This window comes from Pogona vitticeps, chromosome 1 (genome assembly GCF_051106095.1).
Source record: "Pogona vitticeps strain Pit_001003342236 chromosome 1, PviZW2.1, whole genome shotgun sequence".
Classification (NCBI taxonomy): Eukaryota; Metazoa; Chordata; class Lepidosauria; order Squamata; family Agamidae; genus Pogona; species Pogona vitticeps.
Genome location: NC_135783.1, coordinates 348,240,757 through 348,260,073, shown reverse-complemented (window position 1 = coordinate 348,260,073; position 19,317 = coordinate 348,240,757). Strand labels below are relative to the sequence as shown.

Here is a 19,317-nt window from a genome sequence, read left to right as displayed (position 1 = left end):
GCCAGGCCCTCCTGTCTTCCCACTGCTTCCCGGAGTTGGGTCAAATTCATGTTGCTCGCTTTGGTGACACTGTCCAACCATCTCATCCTCTTTCATCCCCATTCTCCTCTTGCCTTCACACCTTCCCAACATCAGGGACTTTTCCAGGGAGTCTTCTCATCTCATGAGATGGCCAAAGTATTGGAGTCTCCGCTTCAGGTTCTGTCCTTCCAGTGAGCACTCAGGATCGATTTCCTTCAGAATGGATAGGTTTGTTCTCCTTGCAGTCCAGGGGACTCTCAAGAGTCGCCTCCAGCACCACAATTCAAAAGCATCAATTCTTCGGTGGTCAGCCATAAATTTAATAGTGTTCTGGATTAATGCCTATTAAATGAGAATGAGGAAGCCAGCTAATGCAGCAAAATCTATACATTATGAATGAATGGAGGGAAGAGATACTCAGGTAATTAGTTCTATTAAAATCACTGTAACATATGTAGGCTTCTAGATACAATAGACGGTTACAACCTTGCCTTTACAGTACTGTATGTACAAAATCACCATTGCACCACATGATAGTCTATGAATGTTTACTCACAAGTAAGCCCTACCAGTAAGTTAAAATTTGGGCTTGCTTACAAGCATGTGTGTCTTGGATTGAAGCCCTCAAGCCCAATCCCATGTGTTCTTATTCACAGATAAGTCCTGTGAATTCAGTTGTATTTTTATTACTCTAACTCCAGTGTGTAAATCCACTGGACAAAATACACTAGAAAACATGAAGTGTGACACACTGTGAGGACAGAAAATCAATAAAACAGACTGAAAACAAAACTGGTTTCCTGAGCCTGGTTAAAGGCAATGAAAAGATTGTTTAGAGTTCTCTAAGGAAGGAATTTTAGAGATATGGAGCTACCACTGACAAGACTCTGTCTCTGGTTGCTGCTTTTCTGATTTATCTCGATGGTTGGCCAGAAAGCAAGGCTTCTGGGGTCCTTTATCTTTCAGATAACACATGGTCTCAAACCATTTGGGTTTTTCAAGTCAGCACCCTGCTCTTCAAACGGAGTCCACAGGCCAATGTATTCCATATTGCGTTGGTTTAATGTAATACATACATTTAGCCCAAAACAAAGATCTTGGCAACTGCATGTTATTTCATTTACAGTTTCTGCAATACTTAAGGTACTGTGTCCTGTTCTGGGCAACACAGTTTAAGAAGGTGCAGAAGGATTCAACCAAAGAAGACTTAAAATACAATCTTATTTACATTTTACTACGAGAAAATCCTATTAAGGTGTAGTATGAATAGGATTTCAAAGCATGGCTCTTTCAGCTCCATACGTTTACAACTTAATTTGTTCCATGTGCCTGCCAGAATGTATACAGTCTCTTTTTATTTGATAGTGGCATAATGGTGACGTTTAACAGCAGCAACAACCTGGAAGCGAAGACCAACCTACTTTAATGAAAGACGCACCGCGCAACGATGCATGGCTTGAGAAACTGTTTCGTGCGCAGCACCCCAGTTACCTCCTGGATGATTGTATTGATAAGCAACAATGGAACGGATTGCTTAAATTAGGCCATCTTCGGGCTGCAACTGAGGAATGTGTATGTGCAGTCCAAGGCCAGATATTTGCATTAGGTACTATCCGAAAATAATTGTGAAGCAAGATGTAAGTGAATTATTGTAGGGCCTGCCACAAATCCCAAGAAGTAATTCATCATATCATAGCTGGATGCCTCAAACTGGATCAACAGATTATACATGCAGGCATGACTAAATTGCAAAGAACATTTTTCAGCAATTGGCTAAATCTTATGGATTACTCTCATCTTTACCTACATAAATTCCAGCCACCTTCAGTTTTAGAAAATAAAACCATGATACTATATTGGGATAAGTAAACAATCACTTATAAAACAATTGATGTTAATAAGTCAGACATTTTACTTCTAGGTAAACAACAAAGAAAAACATAAGCTATAGAAGTTGGAGTTCTGTCAACAAGCAGCCTCAGTAGTAAACTGTACCAACAAAGTGTCAAACAGTAAAGCAAGAAATTAAAGGAATATGGAAGTCAGATCAGGTTTTCCTCCTCCTCATACTAATTTGAGTCCTTTTAAAGAGAAAGATGGGGTAAATTAATAAATAAACAATTCGAATTGTTCTAAAATCTTTGGTAACCAGTTTAAAACAATTGACAGTAGCTGCTTATTTGCTTCTAAAGTCTAAAACTCAGTGATATAGCAAACATGTCATCTTGCACTTTTTAAAGGACTTCACTCCTAATTTTTAGGCTTGACCTTCTGGCCCAGCCCAAAGCACCAGCAATGCTGAGAAATAATAGTGATAACAATAACAGCAACAGTAGCAGCAGCAGCAGCAACAACAACAACAATAAACAAAGATGTCACTTTCTAGATTATTTGCCAGTTTTACTACAAGAATTTACGTGCATAAGTCTGTATCAAGAGTACAGTAGTAAATTTTGAAACACCCATGTTCATTATGACACTCCCAACTGCTCTGGCCCCAAGGAAAATAAAAAGATGCAGAAAATCGTGTTGATCTCAGTGTGTATGTGCATGTGCATCGATAAGTGTGATATCTAAACAAACACACAGCATTTTCAAAAATACATTATTGATGGTATTGAGAGCTATTCTTTGGATTAAAGACAATCCAATCTACCTGTGAACACGATCAATACATCATCTCCAGTTACATCCCCTGGTTTTGTTTCCACCCTAAGATTTCACAGGGTAACCCTATAAAGCGTATAGTGGACAACTAAATTGCAAAATTTGGGTGAATTACCGGCGGATGTCCTCCTTCCACCTATGCAGGAGGAGCCCTACTACGAGGAAAGATGGGACCGGGCACATATTTCTGTTTGAATGAGGAGGAAAGAACTTACAAATTTAAAGAAACTGTACGTCAGAAAAAGCAAACCTGACAGATGTTCCCATGCAGGTAGAGATCGGAATCCAAAACAATAATAACAGCCATTTCTGGCAGGATCTGAATTTTAAAAACCTACAAAGCAACATAGCATGGAATAGAATATGCCACACAGAGCTTAAATCCAATTAGCACAGAGCCTGTGCAATTAACTACTGCAATGCTGCACATCTATAGTCTATGTTATATTTGACAGTCTTGTCATTCAGGTCGATAGCTTTAAGGTTCCAGCTCTCAAAAGCCTGGGTCTCGATCTATGCATGTTTAGCCACGTTAGTGGTATTGAATCAGGGTTATGTTCTCCCCTGCCCTCATTGCTTCAACTTGAACAACTACATGATGTTTAGCTACAACATGGTCAGCTCCGTTTTGAGAATAGCTGAACCTGTTGAATTTGAGTGGGGCGGATGAGAGAAGGTTTTTGTTTGGTTTGTTGAATGTCAGAGGTTGCTCTGTTCCCCCCCCCCCAGTGCTCTGTGCAAGCACTTCACAAATTATTTTTCAAAAAGCTGACTGAAACCACAATTGTTGAAATCCAGTAGGAACTCTCAACTAGAATAAGCCCATTGAATCGGTGGGGGATTTTCTGTGTCCCGTACATTCTATTGATTCGATGGGCTTATTCTAATAGCAACGTGCTTTTGAGTTTCAGGCCAAAAGTTCTTGCTTTCTTTTTTTCCCCCCTGAAATGTTGAAGGGAAATTCTTTAGTGGTACTTTTATATACTGTGTCATATTCATGTAAGTTCTGTACAAACAGCAGAGAAGGCTAGACATTCCACTTTAGAATAGCAAGCAAAACAAAGCAAAGCCTTTATCGCTCCTTAAAAACTCAAAGCAAAGAAAACCCCACAAACAGTTGAATTTGGGCAGAGTTTTCTTTCAGTCAGAAGTGCCACTCGGCCTTAAAAAAGAAAACTGAAGCTGTTTCTTGAGTGAGGAAGAGACCCAAGCTTTGGAAAACAAACGGAAGATTCTACTAATCCACTTGGGACCCATAACTGAGGGGAGTTGTGAGTCTTTCAAGCAGCCAAGGCAAAGCTGCATGCTCTTTCTAAAATACTGAAGGATATCATCCTCACCATCACCGTGACTCTTGCACAAAGCCAAAGCAAAGGCCCTATAAGCTTCTGTTGCTAAGAAGTGGGGACAGAGGAAAGTTTTCCTTAGTTAGTTACTTAATTGTTGTTGTTGTTGTCATCTGTCATTAAATCATCTCTCATCTGAGAGGAGCACTATATGGTCAAAGAGTTTAATATCTCAGCTTTTGCCCACTATGGAGGCTCCTGTTTCTTGAGATTGGGAAGTTTTGCTGCTTGGCTCATGCATGGAAGTATGTAGACCAGTTGTGAAGGTTATTGGGGGGGGGGGGTCACCCAGGCTTTCAGAATAGACCAAAGACTAACCGCTAGCTACAGAATCAGCACACTAGCTCCTGAGGAACTTATACAGCGAGGTGATGCTGGATCCCAGGAAGTATATTTTAGGATTAGGATGGCCACCCTTGCAAAAGCCAAGGAATTGGAGTGACATTCTGCAAAGCAGAAGCAGGGGGGCCTTTGAAAAAAAAAAGGCTGCTTCCATTCAGACTGCCAGCCCGTTATGCCCTGGCTGAATACTCTGTTCTGCGCTGTCCTACTCCCATCCCATTCTTCTGTCCTTCCCCCAACAGTCAAGATAGGATTCTGTGCCTACACACTAGACATGGTTCCTGCTGGGGTCTTAGGGTATCCTGTGCGTGTTCTGTGTTGTCAAGTCAGAACTGGCTGATAGCGCCCCTGATAGGGCTTTCAAGGTAGGGGAGATATTTAAGGAGTGGTTTTACCAGTTCCATTGGTTTCCGTGGCTGAGTGAGGATTCAGACCCAGATCTTTGGGTCACTGTATCCGTTGTACTGCATTGGGTGTCCTCCTATGGTATCTTACATCTTCATTAGAGATTCCCAACTAACTAACTAACTAACTAACTAACTAACTAACTAACTAACTAACTAACTAACTAACTAACTAAATAAATAAATAAATAAATAAATAAATAAATAAATAAATAAATAAATAAATAAATAAATAAATAAATAAATAAATAAATAAATAAATAAATAAATAAATAATCACTGAACAATACTTGTCAAATTCTAAAAACATTGCCTGGTATTATATAACAGATATAAGTTTTAACCAAAAACCTATCTGTTAAATATTAATGCAGTATATATGTTGTTCCTAATATTGCCAGAGTTCATTTCATTCTGAGTTCTGCTTAGAGTACTCCAGCTGACAGAAATAGAGATGCAGGAATTCCCCCCCCCCCATCACAGCCTTCCTTCATGTCATCTTCGTCATAGTTCTGGATAGTCCCACAATATTCCAGAATGGGAAATTGCAGAATTGCAGAAGCCTTGGAGAATAAATTGCAGAATAACTCAGTGGTTTATGCAAGCTGGTTGTGGAGCCAGAGGTTGGGAGTTTGATTTCCTTTTGTGCCTCCTTGACTCAGGCCCCTGGACTCAGTGCTCTGTGGGGTTCCTCCCAGCTCTGCAGTTCTAAGATGATGATGATGGATCCATCCTCCAAGTTGGAAGTTAAGCTAATTCGTTTCTGTTAATGGAAAGCAGAGGAGGCATCTTGTCCTCAGGCAGCAGAATGTCTTGGGTCAGCATTGAGGGAAAGAGTCTTAAGGGTTATTTGGTTTTGATTTAGGTCACCTCCCCGGGGGAGTTAGATTCTGAAACTTTTTTTTAATGAGAAGATGGGATTTCTAAGGTTTGGTTTTGCTTCTTTTTGTTTTTCCTTGGGCTGACTCCAGAACACGTTTCCCCCGAAGGGAGACAGACTGCAAAAACTGACAGTGCACACTACCTCTCAAGAGGCAATAGAGGCCTGATGCTGCCCTGCATGTATACAATTTGCAGCTGGTCTCCCTGTGAGTTACGTCTCAGCAGGCTTAGCTTCTCTGCAGCTCAGTTGCAGAGCCCCTGAAACTGTGCCCTCGACCCCGTCCTCAGCATTTCCAGGAAGCACTAAAAAGACTCCCAATTGGAAATCTGGAGAACTGCTTGTCTTGACAATACTGGGCCAGACAGATCGGAGCTGCTTGCCTGTGGCCAGTGTTTATTTCCCCAGATATCCCCCCCCCCCGATACACAATGATTCAATCCGAACTTCTTTCCCTTTATGGGTTACAGCTTTTCCCAAAGTCTGGCTAATAATAAATGTGCCACTTCTCTGACGATGCAAGCCTTTAAAAAAGCCCATTCCAGCTTTAATAAAAGAATGCTACGCCACCATACTGGACGTTAAAAATACGCCCAAGAGCCGATGGAGAAGCGGGGGGGGGGAACAACAGCCAAACAGGTTATTTACATTAAACAAAGCTCCGAAGAAAGGCTGGTTGGGAAGCTGCCTTGACCTGTCTCTCTTTAAGGGAACAAAAAGGAAAATATTGTATCTAAAGTAAGATGAATACGTAGGGAGGAGAAGTGAAGCCGCTTCCCCCCCCCACTCTATTCAGCCAGTTGAATACTTCCGTTTCTTTTGAGAAGGAGGGCAGGCTCCGAGCAGGGCTGAATGGGAAAGTCTTGTAAGCAGGGAGGGGGAAGCTGTCAAAGTGCTCAGAGTAATAAGCGCTAATGAGCGGGTTTGCAGCCCTCCCTGGGACAAAAGGGGGGTGGGGGGTGGGGGGGTGGGGGGGCGGCAGGACTGAATAGCTAATATGTTTCGGGGGGGAAGGGAAGAGATTGGGGAAGGGATGAGTTAGCTGTCAACAGATTGATTTTGCAAATTGCAAAGAGGAAAGGGAAGAGGAGCAGGGGGGGGGAAAGATGAGTTTTGGTCCAGTGCAGCTGCCGAGAGAGGGGGGGGGGCTTCTGGAGCCCTTTTGGTCTTCTACTAGGCAGGGCTGAAACAGGCAAGTATGCCGGAGAGACCACCAGACAAACAAAAGGGAAAGTGAACATGGATTTTACACACATACACACACAGCTAGAGAGAGAGAAAAAACCTGAAGAAGTTACTCCTACTATTACTACTGCTCTTAAAAATCACAGCGAATACAAAAAGGTAAGCTTTTCAAGACCAAGATCTCTGCCTTGAGAGATGCCACGGCTTCCCAACCTGTGGGTCACGACCCCCAAGGGGGGGTGTCACAAAGTGTTTTGCAAGAAATTGCTTGGGTTAGTTCTAGTTGCAATTATTTTTATAGGCAATCCCGCCACCAGGGTTTCGAACACTTTCTTTCTTTCAGTATGGCAACCCTACAGCCTTCGAAAGGATGCTGTTCGGGAATTTTCATAGAGGGAGGCAAAGACCTATGACCTACCCAAGGCCCTCTTAAAAATGCTCTTTTATGCCAGTGTGGCTGGGGGGGGGATGTTTCGCAGTTTACTTGGCTGTTGTAAAAGGGAGTCGTGGCTTTAAAAAAAAGTTGTGGAAGACGGGACCACACCTTAAAGAGGAAGTGCATGAAGGGTGGTACTTGTTGACCTAACATCACAGGGCCAAAGGGGGGGGCAAAGGTGAATCATTGCCCCCCAAAATGAGGTGGGGGTGGATGCAGCCTGCACGTTGTGTGGTCCCCAGTCCTGTTTGAAGCATAGGACAGTGTTCAAAATGATCCAAGATGTCCCAAATGTGCACGTCCTTCTATCTATTTTTTAAATTTGCCACCCCAAAACTGGCCATAAGGGCTGGTCCCAGGCAGCCAGTATGGACAAGGGGGCAGGGAGAGCAAAGCAACACCTGTCCCCCCCTCATCCTAATTTTACTTCTTATTTTAATGCACACAGACAGACACACTGTGTTGCAGTGGTGTACATGAAGCAGAGAAATTTGGCTAACAAACAAACACATATGCAACTTTCCTGCCCCACCCTGTAAAAATTCAGTAAACTGTGCATGGCCCAGAGAGATCACGCCCACTGCCCTTGGACCAAAGAACTCTGTGTTCAAATTCTGGCTCTGCTGATGGGGTGAGCTTAGATTCATCACCTTTTCACAGCCTAACCTCCCTCCCAAGACAGTTGAGACAATAAAAGAGCAGGAAGGAATTCTGCTTGCACCATCGTATGCTGCCTGGACAGAAGGTAAGTTAAAAACGGGCCAGATGTATAGAGGTTGCATCGTAAGAGTCATTTGCAAAGAAATCATGTTGAAGATTGCTTGGTTATATCAAGAAGAAAAATAATCAAACCAATTGCAGTGCAAAATATATGAGTGTTAAGTCATAGCGTGGAGAGCCACAGCTGTATCGGATAGACTAATGGAGTAGGACTCTGGAGAACTGAGTTGAAATCCCCACTCACTGGTAACTCACTGGAGGACCAGCAATGGCATTTTTCCATACCTCAAAAATGCTGTTAGGGTCACCGAAATAGAGACATCACAACTGTAAAGTATTCCAATCCAGTATCCCTACTGATGCTGAAAAACACTGATTATAGCCAATATTATTTTAGTAGCAAATGCTATATATAGCATGATCTCTCGCTCCCTCTAGTGGTTACTTCTAGTTATGACACTGGACATATATTTTTCTGACAAATGCTAGTACATAGCATAGGTCTCTGGTTCCCTCTAGTGGCCATCTCTGGTAAACTCACCTTTAGAAATACTGTATACGTACTGTATAGTACAGTATTTCAAGAATTTTTCTTTTAATTTTCAGATTGTGGATAAGCGAATCAGCGGATACTGAACCTGTAAATAAGAGGGTCCTACTGTAGCTAAACCAAATCCCTTATGAATATACAGTGGAAGTAAAGAACAGATTTAAGGAACTAGATTTGGTGGACAGAGTGCCTGAAGAACTTTGGATAGAGGCTCGTAACATTGTACAGGAGGCAGCAACGAAAACCATCCCAAAGAAAAGGAAACGCAAGAAAGCAACGAGGCCTTAGAAATAGCAGAGAGGAGAAGGGAAGCAAAATGCAAGGGAGATAGGGAAAGTTACAGAAAATGGAATGCAGACTTCCAAAGAATAGCAAGGAGAGACAAGAGGGCCTTCTTAAATGAACAATGCAAAGAAATAGAGGAAAATAACAGAAAAGGAAAAACCAGAGATCTGTTCAGGAAAATTGGAGATATTAGAGGAACAAACCTATCCATTCTAAAGGAAATCAAACCAGAGTGCTCACTGGAAGGACAGATCCTGAAGCTGAGGCTCCAGTACTTTGGCCATCTCATGAGAAGAGAAGACTCCCTGGAAAAGACCCTGATGTTGGGAAAGTGTGAAGGCAAGAGGAGAAGGGGACGACAGAGGACGAGATGGTTGGACAGGGTCATTGAAGCAAACAACATGAATTTGACCCAACTCCGGGAGGCAGTGGAAGACAGGAGGGCCTGGCGTGCTCTGGTCCATGGGGTCACGAAGAGTCGGACACAACTAAACAACTAGACGATGACTGTAGCTAGCATTATAAGAGGTGAATTGCTTTTAAAAAATTCCAGTGTATTTCCTCCCCACTCTAGCAGACATGATTTACATTTTATTTAATTTCAGAACTGGCATTTAGAGGATTCCATGACTTCTGTTTGTTTTGTTTTGGCAGGGTAGGAGGTTACCTGCACCTCGAGTTACAAGGCTCATGCTGGGCTATCAAATGTCCTTCTCTGTCAAGGCCCAATTAATGATGACATGCTTTGTGAAATGTGTTTGAACACTATTTCCTGTGCTCTTTGATGGAAGCAATGTATAAAAGACTGGGGCCATCTATGGATGTCTTTGTATGCATTTGGAAGTCAGCATAGATCTGACAATGTAAGAAAAGGGGAATGGGGGGGAGGTTCAGAGAAATAAGTATTTCAATACCTGAAATGGGAGACTTAATAAAAAATGGCTGCACGTTAAAGCAAGTGAGAGGTTCAAGGAGTGGCTCAGCATTGCCAGCAATGGCAGGGAGACACAAAGAATAAGCCATTTAAAAATATGAAACAGACAACGTTAAGTGGACAGCTTCCTTTCACATGCAAGTACAGCCAGCCTAATCCATAAATTATTATTCGCTTGATCTCTCTGCACACCAGTATTTCAGAGCCTGTGGAGATTTCTTACCTACTCATTAGTTATTCTCACCGCTGGGCAAGCCACATCTTTCACACATATTTCCCCCTCCCCCAATTTATTTTTATATTGGATTGGGAATTGGGTAAAGGGTACACAGGGTTAAAAAAAGGTAAAAGACGGGGAGCAGGAGAACATACAGTATTTTGTCATCAAAATCTCATTATTTGTGCTACAATGTATAATCCGCTTTCCAAGTTTTCTATAGATTAATTGCCCTTCTAGGTTGCTACTTACAGTTACGTATTAGTTTTAGATCTATACTTATCTACTGACTCAAACCATTTGTATAAGAGATCCCATCTTTCCATTGCCTTTTGTACTGGATAGTCTTTCAACACTGTTGCGTCTTTCAGACATGTGCGACTTGTAGGCATCAGTCCTACTTATCTGGCACCACAGCCCAAGACAAATAACAAAATGGGTTTTCCCCGCACTATGTACAAAAAAACAACTCAAACAAGAGTCGAGTCTTTCTTCCACACTGGTGAGGGTATTGTGTGTGTGTGTGTGTGTGTGTGTGTGTGTGTGTGTGTGTGTGTGTGTGTGTGTGTGTGTGTATTCCTCCTGAAACAGCAGCTTTGTATGATGGGAGAGATGCAGGACAGTAGCTAACCACCGGCTTCCCCACACTTTATTTTTTGGTAGCTCTAATCTTCTGCCTTGCAGTGGCTGCCTTGCTTTGTCTAATGGAAGGACCGGCACCGGATGTGAATGCAATCAAGAGCCCTTGTTGGCACGCCCTAGGGATCCTGTTCATCAAGATAGATGATATACTGTAGAGAGGCCTTGATGATGGTTGGTCCCTATGGGAAAACAAGGAGGCTCCCCTGTTTCATCTCTAGGTTACCTCCCAGGAGCCCACTCCTGCCTGCCTCCATACCAGAGGCAAAGGGTCACGTCCTCATCACTTTCCCCTTCCTGCTTAACCCCTTAGCCTCACCACAGTCCTTCTGCCTGCTTGTGCATGTCTCCTACACCCAAGAAGTGGAGACAACACAAGAGAACAAGAATGAATGAATACGTCCACTCCCCAGCTTTGAAACATGCGTACTGCTTATATACCACCCCATACGTGCTGGGGAGTTTACAATTTAATTATGCAGACTACACATCAGCCCCACCCCCACCCCCACCAGCAAGCTGGTTACTCAATTCACAGACTTTGGAAGGACAGAAGGTTGAGTCAACCTTGAGCCAGCTACCTGAGCCTATCAGGATGGGACTCAGGTCATGAGCAGAGTCTTGACTGCAGTACTGCAGTTTAACCATTGCGCTACTGGGCTGCTTTGAAACCAAGCTGCATTACATAAGAGGATTTCTAAGTTGAGGACAGGGTGCATTTTTCTGCTCTTCAGATGAGTAAATAGGATCGGGGCAAGGGAATTCCAGAGTGACGTGTGGCATGCATGCACAGCCACATGGGTCTTCATCATTCTCTGCTAGGACTGTGGATGGCCACAGCATCCTCTTTTCCTGCTTTGGAAACATAAACTTTCTCTCTTTTTTTTTTTTTTTGGTAAGGATTCCTTGGTAGGACAGTATTGGGTAGTGACACTTCGTATCTTACCTTTCAGTGGCATGACTGCTCAGCCAATGTTTTAAAGCAGGGGTCCTCAACTGTTTTAACTCTACAGACCAGCTGGGAAAGGTGGGGCACCCCCTCAGGAGCATGCACGAAGGACCGTGTGCTCTCTCTCACATGGGTGTGCTCACTTGTGCACATGCACAAAGGAGCAGGAGGGTGCTTGTGCAAGCATACAGGCCCTTGTGCACATGTGCAAATGCCGGCGTGGCGCTCATGCGAGGGGCACGGGCACGCGTGTGCATGTGCAAATGGTGCTGTGGCACTTGTGCAGGTCTGCATGCACTTGTGCACATGTCCAAAAGGCTGGGGGGGAGTGGTGGCATGGGTGCTGCCATGCACGGGCATACATGAAAGGCCTGATCAGGGGGGAGTGTGTGCAGGGGGATGGGAGGTTGGGGACCTCTGCTTTGGAGAACTCCCCTGAAAATGAACAGGACTGGGAGCCATTAACCTTTATTTTCCCATCACACTCCCGTCAACCTACCTCGGAGTTTGGTGCCCACTGAATTTTGGTGCCCTGGGGCAAAGCCTCAAACTTGCCCTGCCTTCATTACAGCTTTGGTGTGTACATGTATGAATAGCTACCTCTGCTTCTACCTCTGCCCACCATTGGCTGCCATAGCTCTGTGCTATGCTATGCAGGGCCACCCAAGACGGACAGGTCATAGTGGAGGGTTCTGACTAAATGCAATCCACCTGGAGCAGGAACTGGCAATGCCAGTCCAGTATCTTTGCCAAGAATGCCCCATGATCAGAAACAAAAGGCTAAAAGATATGACACTGGAAGTTGATCCCCTCAGGTCAGAAGGCATCCAACATGCTACTGAGGAAGAGCAGAGGACAAGTACAAGTAGCTCCAGAGTTAATGAAGTGTTTGCGCCGAAGCCGAAAGGACGCTCAGCTGTGGACGCGCCTGGAAGTGAAAGGAAAGTCTGATGCTGCAAAGAAAAATACTGCATAGGAACCTGGAATGTAAGATCTAGGAACCTTGGTAAGCTGGGTGTGGTCAAACAGGAGATGGCAAGAATCATCCTGGCCATCAGTGAATTAAAGTGGACAGGAATGGATGAATTCAATTCAGATGATTATCATATCTACTACTGTGGGCAAGAATCCTGTAGAAGAAATGGAGTAGCCCTCATAGTCAACAAAAAAGTGGAAAAAGCTGTACTGAGATATAATCTCAAAAATGATAGAATGATTTCAAACCTTTCAACATCACAGTCATCCAAGTTTATGCACCAACCCCCGATGCTGAAGAGGTGGAAATTGACCAATTCTATGAGGATTTACAACACTTTCTAGAACTGACACACACACAAAAATGTTCTTCTCGTTATAGGGAATTGGAATGCTAAAGTAGAGCATCAAGAGATAAAAGGAATAACAGGTAAGTTTGTCCTTGGAGTTAAAAACAAAGCAGAGCAAAGGCTAATAGAGTTTTGTCAAGAGAACAAACTGGTCATCACAAACACTCTTTTCCTACAACAAAAGAGGCGATTCTACACATGGACATCACCAGATGGGCAATAACGAACTCAGATTGATTATATTCTCTGCAGCCAAAGATGGAGAAGCTCTATACAGTCAGCAAAAACAAGACCTGGAGCTGATTGTGGCTCTGATCATCAGCTTCTTATAGCAAAATTCAAGCTTAAACTGAAGAAAGTAGGAAAAACCACAGGGCTAGTCAGGTATAATCTAAACCAAATCCCTTATGAATACATATTGGAAGTGCAGAACAGATTTATGGAACTAGATTTGGTGGACAGAGTGCCTGAAGAATGATGGATGGAGGCTTGTAACACTATACATGAGGCAGCAACAAAAACCATCCCAAAGAAAAGGAAATGCAAGAAAGCAAAGTGGCTGTCCAACGAGGCCTTACAAATAGCAGAGAAGAGAAGGGAAACAAAATGCAAGGGAGACAGGGAAAGTTACAGAAAATTGAATGCAGACTTCCAAAGAATAGCAAGGAGAGACAAGAGGGCCTTCTTAAATGAACAGTGCAAAGATATAGAGAAACATAATAGAAAGGGAAAAACCAGAGATCAAGAAGAGGTGGCAAGAATACACAGAGGAATTATACCAGAAAGATCTGGATGTCCCAGACAACCCAGAGAGTGTGGTTGCTGACTTTGAGCCAGACATCCTGGAGAGTGAAGTCAAGTGGGCCTTAGAATGACACTGTCCAACCATCTCGTCCTCTGTCATCCCCTTCTCCTCTTGCCTTCACACTTTCCCAACATCAGGGTCTTTTCCAGGAAGTCTTCTCAGGAGATGGCCAGAGTATTGGAGCCTCAGCTTCAGGATCTGTCCTTACAGTGAGCACTCAGGCTTGATTTCCTTTAGAATGGATAAGTTTGTTCTCCTTGCAGTCCAGGGGACTCTCAAGAGTCTCCTCCAGCACCACAATTCAAAAGCATCAATTCTTCGGCAGTCAGCTTTCTTTATGGTCCAACTCTCACTTCCATACATCGCTGCTGGTAAAACCATAGCTTTGACTATGCAGACCTTTGTTGGCAAGGTGATGTCTCTGCTTTTTAAGATGCTGTCTAGGTTTGTAATCGCTTTCCTCCCAAGAAGCAGGCGTCTTTTAATTTCGTGGCTGCTGTCCCCATCTGAAGTGATCAGCAGATAGCGTTTAATACTTGCATTTTTTCTGCATCCATGGGGTGTGTGTGTTGGAAGTGATCCCAATGGATCCTGTGGTCCTGCTCTGTTTTGCAGAGAAAAAAACAGCTAATATGCTTAACACATAGTCTTGCTCCGATCTAGCAGTTAGAAGGAGCAACCCTTTATCAGCAGTCTAGTGCTTTCAGAACTCAGAGAAGCCACTTTTGTCGAACTACAGCTTTTAGGAAGTTTTTATAATGCTTATTTCAAAAGGCATTTGGGTGTGCTGAAGTTCTTACTGCTGTCTTGCTACTGCTAGTTTGCTAGGTTTATTGTTGACTTTTCAGTTACTTTATTATTCATCTTATCTCTGCTTGGTATTTGACTGTTTTCGTGGCTCAAACCTTTTAGTGCCATTTTAAATTTTTTATCACGTTGTGGTGTTTATTTTGCTTTGCAATCTGCTTTATGAGTCTAGTACAAACTGGAAGACAACACGTAGATTAAATGCCTGAGTACTGCAAAGCAAAGTGTACTGTTTCTATACCACACCATAGAGCTTAATGCACTCTCTGGACAATTGACACTTTTTTCATTATGCAGGCTAAACATTGCGCGTGCACGCACACACACACACACACAAACACCAGCAAGCTGGATATTCAGTTTACCAACCTCAGAAAGAAGGAAGGCTGAGTCAACCTTGAGCTGGTTACCTGGGTCCATCAAGATCAAACTCAGGTCATATGCAGATTTTATTTTTTTTACTGCAGTACAAGTTATTACAGTTTAACCACTGAGTCTGGGAAGTAGAGAAGGATGTTGGAGATGGGCTATACTCTAAACACTGGTGCTGGGAGGGGGCTGTCTGCCGGGTGGATCAAACTTCCTACTGGGTGGATGGTGCTATCATTATTTGTGGAAGTTGCTTCTGACTTGTGGTGATCCCAGTAGGAGTTTTTGAGACATGTGAGATTTTCCAGGAGTAATTCGTGGCCAGATTTGAACCTGGATCTCCTGAGTCCTGGCCCAACATTCTGTCCACTACACCACACTGGGTCTCGGCGGATAATAGCAGGTGGATAAGGGTATGTTTCCCATGATCTTTTGCAAAATGTAGCATTTTTAACAGTATCTTGTTACCTCGTATCAGCGAGAAAGCAGACCCACTGTTGATTGGGAAAGTGTGTCCTCTAATTCAGATTAGCAGTGGGATGTTGGCCATGGTGAGTTACGGGTACACTTTTACTCATGACACAGATATATCTATTCTGAAAACATAAGTGTTTTTTTTTCCTAGTGACATGTTTCCAATCAGCTGCACCTTGGTTAATCTATTAAGTCTCTTTCTTTCTTTCTTTCTTTCTTTCTTTCTTTCTTTCTTTCTTTCTTTCTTTCTTTCTTTCTTTCTTTCTTCCTTCCTTCCTTCCTTCCTTCCTTCCTTCCTTCCTTCCTTCCTTCCTTCCCTCAACTGATTGATTGATTGATTGATTGATAATCTTTTTACTCCACATTCCAGCAGAAGAAGGACCTCCAGTGGGCTACATCATTAAAAGACAATATTTAAAGCTAAAAACAATAATTATACAAATACTAAAAAGGGCCAGATAAACGCAACATTAAAAGATGGTAAACAGCGGTGACACAAAAAACTCATTCAAAGCAGGAAGGCACAACCAGCCATTTCAAACTCCCACTCACACTGCCGGCCATGAAGGAAAAGCTTGCCTTTAGAGAAAGTATCAGTGGTCAGTTGTTGTTTTTTTAATCCGAGGATCGAACCATTAAAAGGACCATTGCTTTGCATGTGCAAAGGCAAGAGAAACTCTTTTCCACCGAGGGCCCAAATTAACCTCTGCCCATTCACCTTGCATTGCCAAGAGCCAGACTCCATTCACCTAAGACGGACGTTCAGATCCACTTTGCTTGCTACATTTATCCAAGCCAGGAAGGTCACTAAAAATACAGTAGTGGGTGCCGTACTTTCACCTGGGACGGTTTTGTTACCATTTAGATGCTTCCTTGCTGGCGCATTACTTACCCCACCACTCCTCAAGCTGAAATAATGCGGGAGAGTCAAGCCTACGTTAAGTGTTTCCAGGGTTCATGCACTGATAGATGGAATTGTTCCAGCAATATTGTAATCACTTGCAAAAGCTAGCCGAGAGACCCATTTCTGACGTGAGTAAAATAAAGCTGCTGCAAGCAATCCATCAAGGAGGGCTAAAGGGATTCGTGGTCTTTTCCCCCCTCTTCCACAATTCCCTCCTCCCTTCAGTGCCGTCTCCTGTAAAAAGTAAACAAGCCTTGTGTCATTCCTCTACTATGAAACTTTAACCACAGGATTATTTATTATTAATTTATTATATATGTCATGTATTTATTTGTTGCTTTTCAGCCCGTCTTAGCTCTCAAAGCCATGTATAATAGATGGACTCATTTAAAAAAACATTTTTTAAAAAAAAGCCTGCTTTAAAGAAGCCAACATTTTAAAAGAATGGATTAAAAACAATTCCGAGAGCCAATTTTGCAATTAGAGACCAAAAGCCATCCGGAAAATACCTACTATTTATTCTTGGTTCATCAATTCTACCACAAGTCAGATGATCAAATACAACCCTGATTGCGCACAGATTACAAATTACAATTGTTTTTATCTATATCTCTGCATCTCCCGCCAACCTAGTGGTTCGAAAGCATGCAAATGCAAGTAGATTAATAAGGACCACCTCGGTGGGAAGGTAACAGCGTTCCGTGTCTAAGTCGCACTGGCCATGTGACCACGGAAGATTGTCTTCGGACAAAATGCTGGCTCTATGGCTTGGAAACGGGGATGAGCACCGCCCCCTAGAGTCGAACACGACTGGACAAAATTTGTCAAGGGGAACCTTTACATTTACCTTTATATCTCTGCATATAGCCTTTCTTCCTAGGTAAAGAACTCAAGACTATTGGCGCTGATGAATTCTTTCCTTGCAATAACTAAGGCATAACTCAGTGGTTTAGATATTCAGCTGCAGAGCTGGAGGTTGCGAGTTCGATTCCCCCTTGTGCCTCCTGTAAATTGAACCAGCCTATGTGGCTTTGGGCAAGCTGCACACAGTCCCAAGGCGCCCCCGGAAGAAAGGAATTCTAAACTACTTCTAAGTATTCTCTACCTGGAAAACCCTGAAAGGGTTGATATAAGTCAGATTCAACTTGAGAGAACATTGTTGTTGTTATTATTCAAAAACACCAGGCAGAGTCAATCAAGATTATATAAAAAAGCATTCATTGCCCTTTTGATTATCTTTTATTATCAGAAATGTGTGGCCTATTGTCATCCAATCTTCAGTTGTAGAATTTTGGAGTAAGTGACTAAATTGCAGTGCTATACGTTGATGGAGACTTGTTAAACGCTTTAACCAAAATCCATGCAGCTCAACAGGACCAGGTGCGCTCCAGTTTTTCACAGCTTTTACAGTGGTGCCTCACTTAACGACAATAATCCGTTCCAGGAAAATCGCCGTTAAGCGAAAACATCGTAAAACGAAATTAAAAACCCAAATTGAAATGCATTGAAACCTGTTCAATGCATTCCAATGGGGTAAAAACTCACCATCCAGCGAAGTTCCTCCATATGGCGGTCATTTTCACTGCCTGTATAGCGAGGAATCCATCTCTAAACACAGCGGGGAGGCATTTTAAGCACCCAGCGGCCATTTTGAAAACCCGACAATCAGCTGTTTTGATGGTCGTAATGTGAAGAACCAGTTCCCGAAGCAGGGAACCGATCTTCGCAAAGCAAAAAAACCCATTTAGACCATCGTTTTCCGATCGCAATTACGATCGGAAAAAGATCATCGTACAGCAATTTCATCATAATGTGGGGCAATCGTTAAGCGAGGCACCACTGTACTTGCCTCTTAATGATTTCAATTGTTACTAGAATATCATCCATTTGTTTTCCTTGAGCTTCTGTACAAATGTCTTTAACCCATGAGCCGTTTTTGTTATGTACGGTTGGGCTATCCAACATCTCTTTCCAAAATTTTAGAGCATCATTTTTACATGGGCCTAATTTCTTTTTTAGCAGCTATCATGTTCTGAAGACTCACAAAGAGAGTATGGCTCAATAAGAAGCTGACGACATATACCAAGATCCTGTACTGCAGTGAGTCCTGGACCCTTTGTGCACAGCAGGAGAGGAAGCTGAACATGTTCTATATGCGTTGTCTCTCATGCATTTTTGGTATCACCTGGCAGGACAAAGTTCCAAACAGAGTAGTCTTAGAACGAGCTAGAATTTTTTAGTATGTATACATTACTGAAACAGCGATGTCTGCGTTGGCTTGGGCATGTTGTGAGAATGGCTGATGGTCGGATTCCAAAAGATCTCCTATTTGGAGAATTAGTGCAGGGAAATTGCCCCAGAGGGACACCCCAGCTGCGATACAAGGATATCTGCAAGTGGGATCTGAAGGCCTTAGGAATGGACCTCAACAGATGGGAAACCCTGACACCTAAGCGTTCAGCCTGGAGGCAGGCATTGCATCATGGCCTCTCCCAATTTGAAGAGACCCTTGTCCAGCAGGCCGAGGCAAAGAGGAAGTCACAAAAGCAGCAAAACCAGGGAGCTGGACAGGGGACAGATTGTATCTGTCTTCAGTGTGGAAGAGATTGTCACTCTCGAATTGGCCTTCTCGGCCGGACTAGACGCTGTCCCAAGTCCTCCATACAGAGCACGTTACCATAGTCTCTCAAGGTTGAAGGATACCTAAACATCAATTTCTTTTGCTCTGCATTTTCTCTTAGTGATGTATAGAACAATGGGTTATTTCAAAATTACATGTTTTCTCTATATCGTTTCAAGTGTCCATCATATCTTTCAATTTTCTTTGCTGTAGCTGTTACCTGCAGTTTTAATTCTTCCGTAGTTTCAATAATTATTTTCTTTTCTAGGCCATATGCTTTGCACAGTGTGGCTTTGACTTTTTCATTCCAGTTTTGAATCTTTCAAGTGTTTTAAGCTGCTAATGTCTGCACGTAATTTGTTTATTTGTCTTTGCTGCTGAATTTTCCATTTTGGAAAATTTTCTGGTTTTTTTCCAGCTTGTATTCTTTGAGTTTCA

At 42.9% G+C, this 19,317-nt stretch overlaps 1 long non-coding RNA gene across 1 annotated transcript; it reads left to right on the top strand.

The window, feature by feature from the left end:
* The first annotated feature begins 6,697 nt into the window (after positions 1 to 6,697).
* On the top strand, positions 6,698 to 9,220 carry LOC144587610 (uncharacterized). Its single transcript, XR_013542769.1, has 2 exons — positions 6,698 to 7,004; positions 8,608 to 9,220. It is a non-coding gene; the product is annotated as an uncharacterized LOC144587610 (long non-coding RNA).
* Positions 9,221 to 19,317: the final 10,097 nt, after the last annotated feature.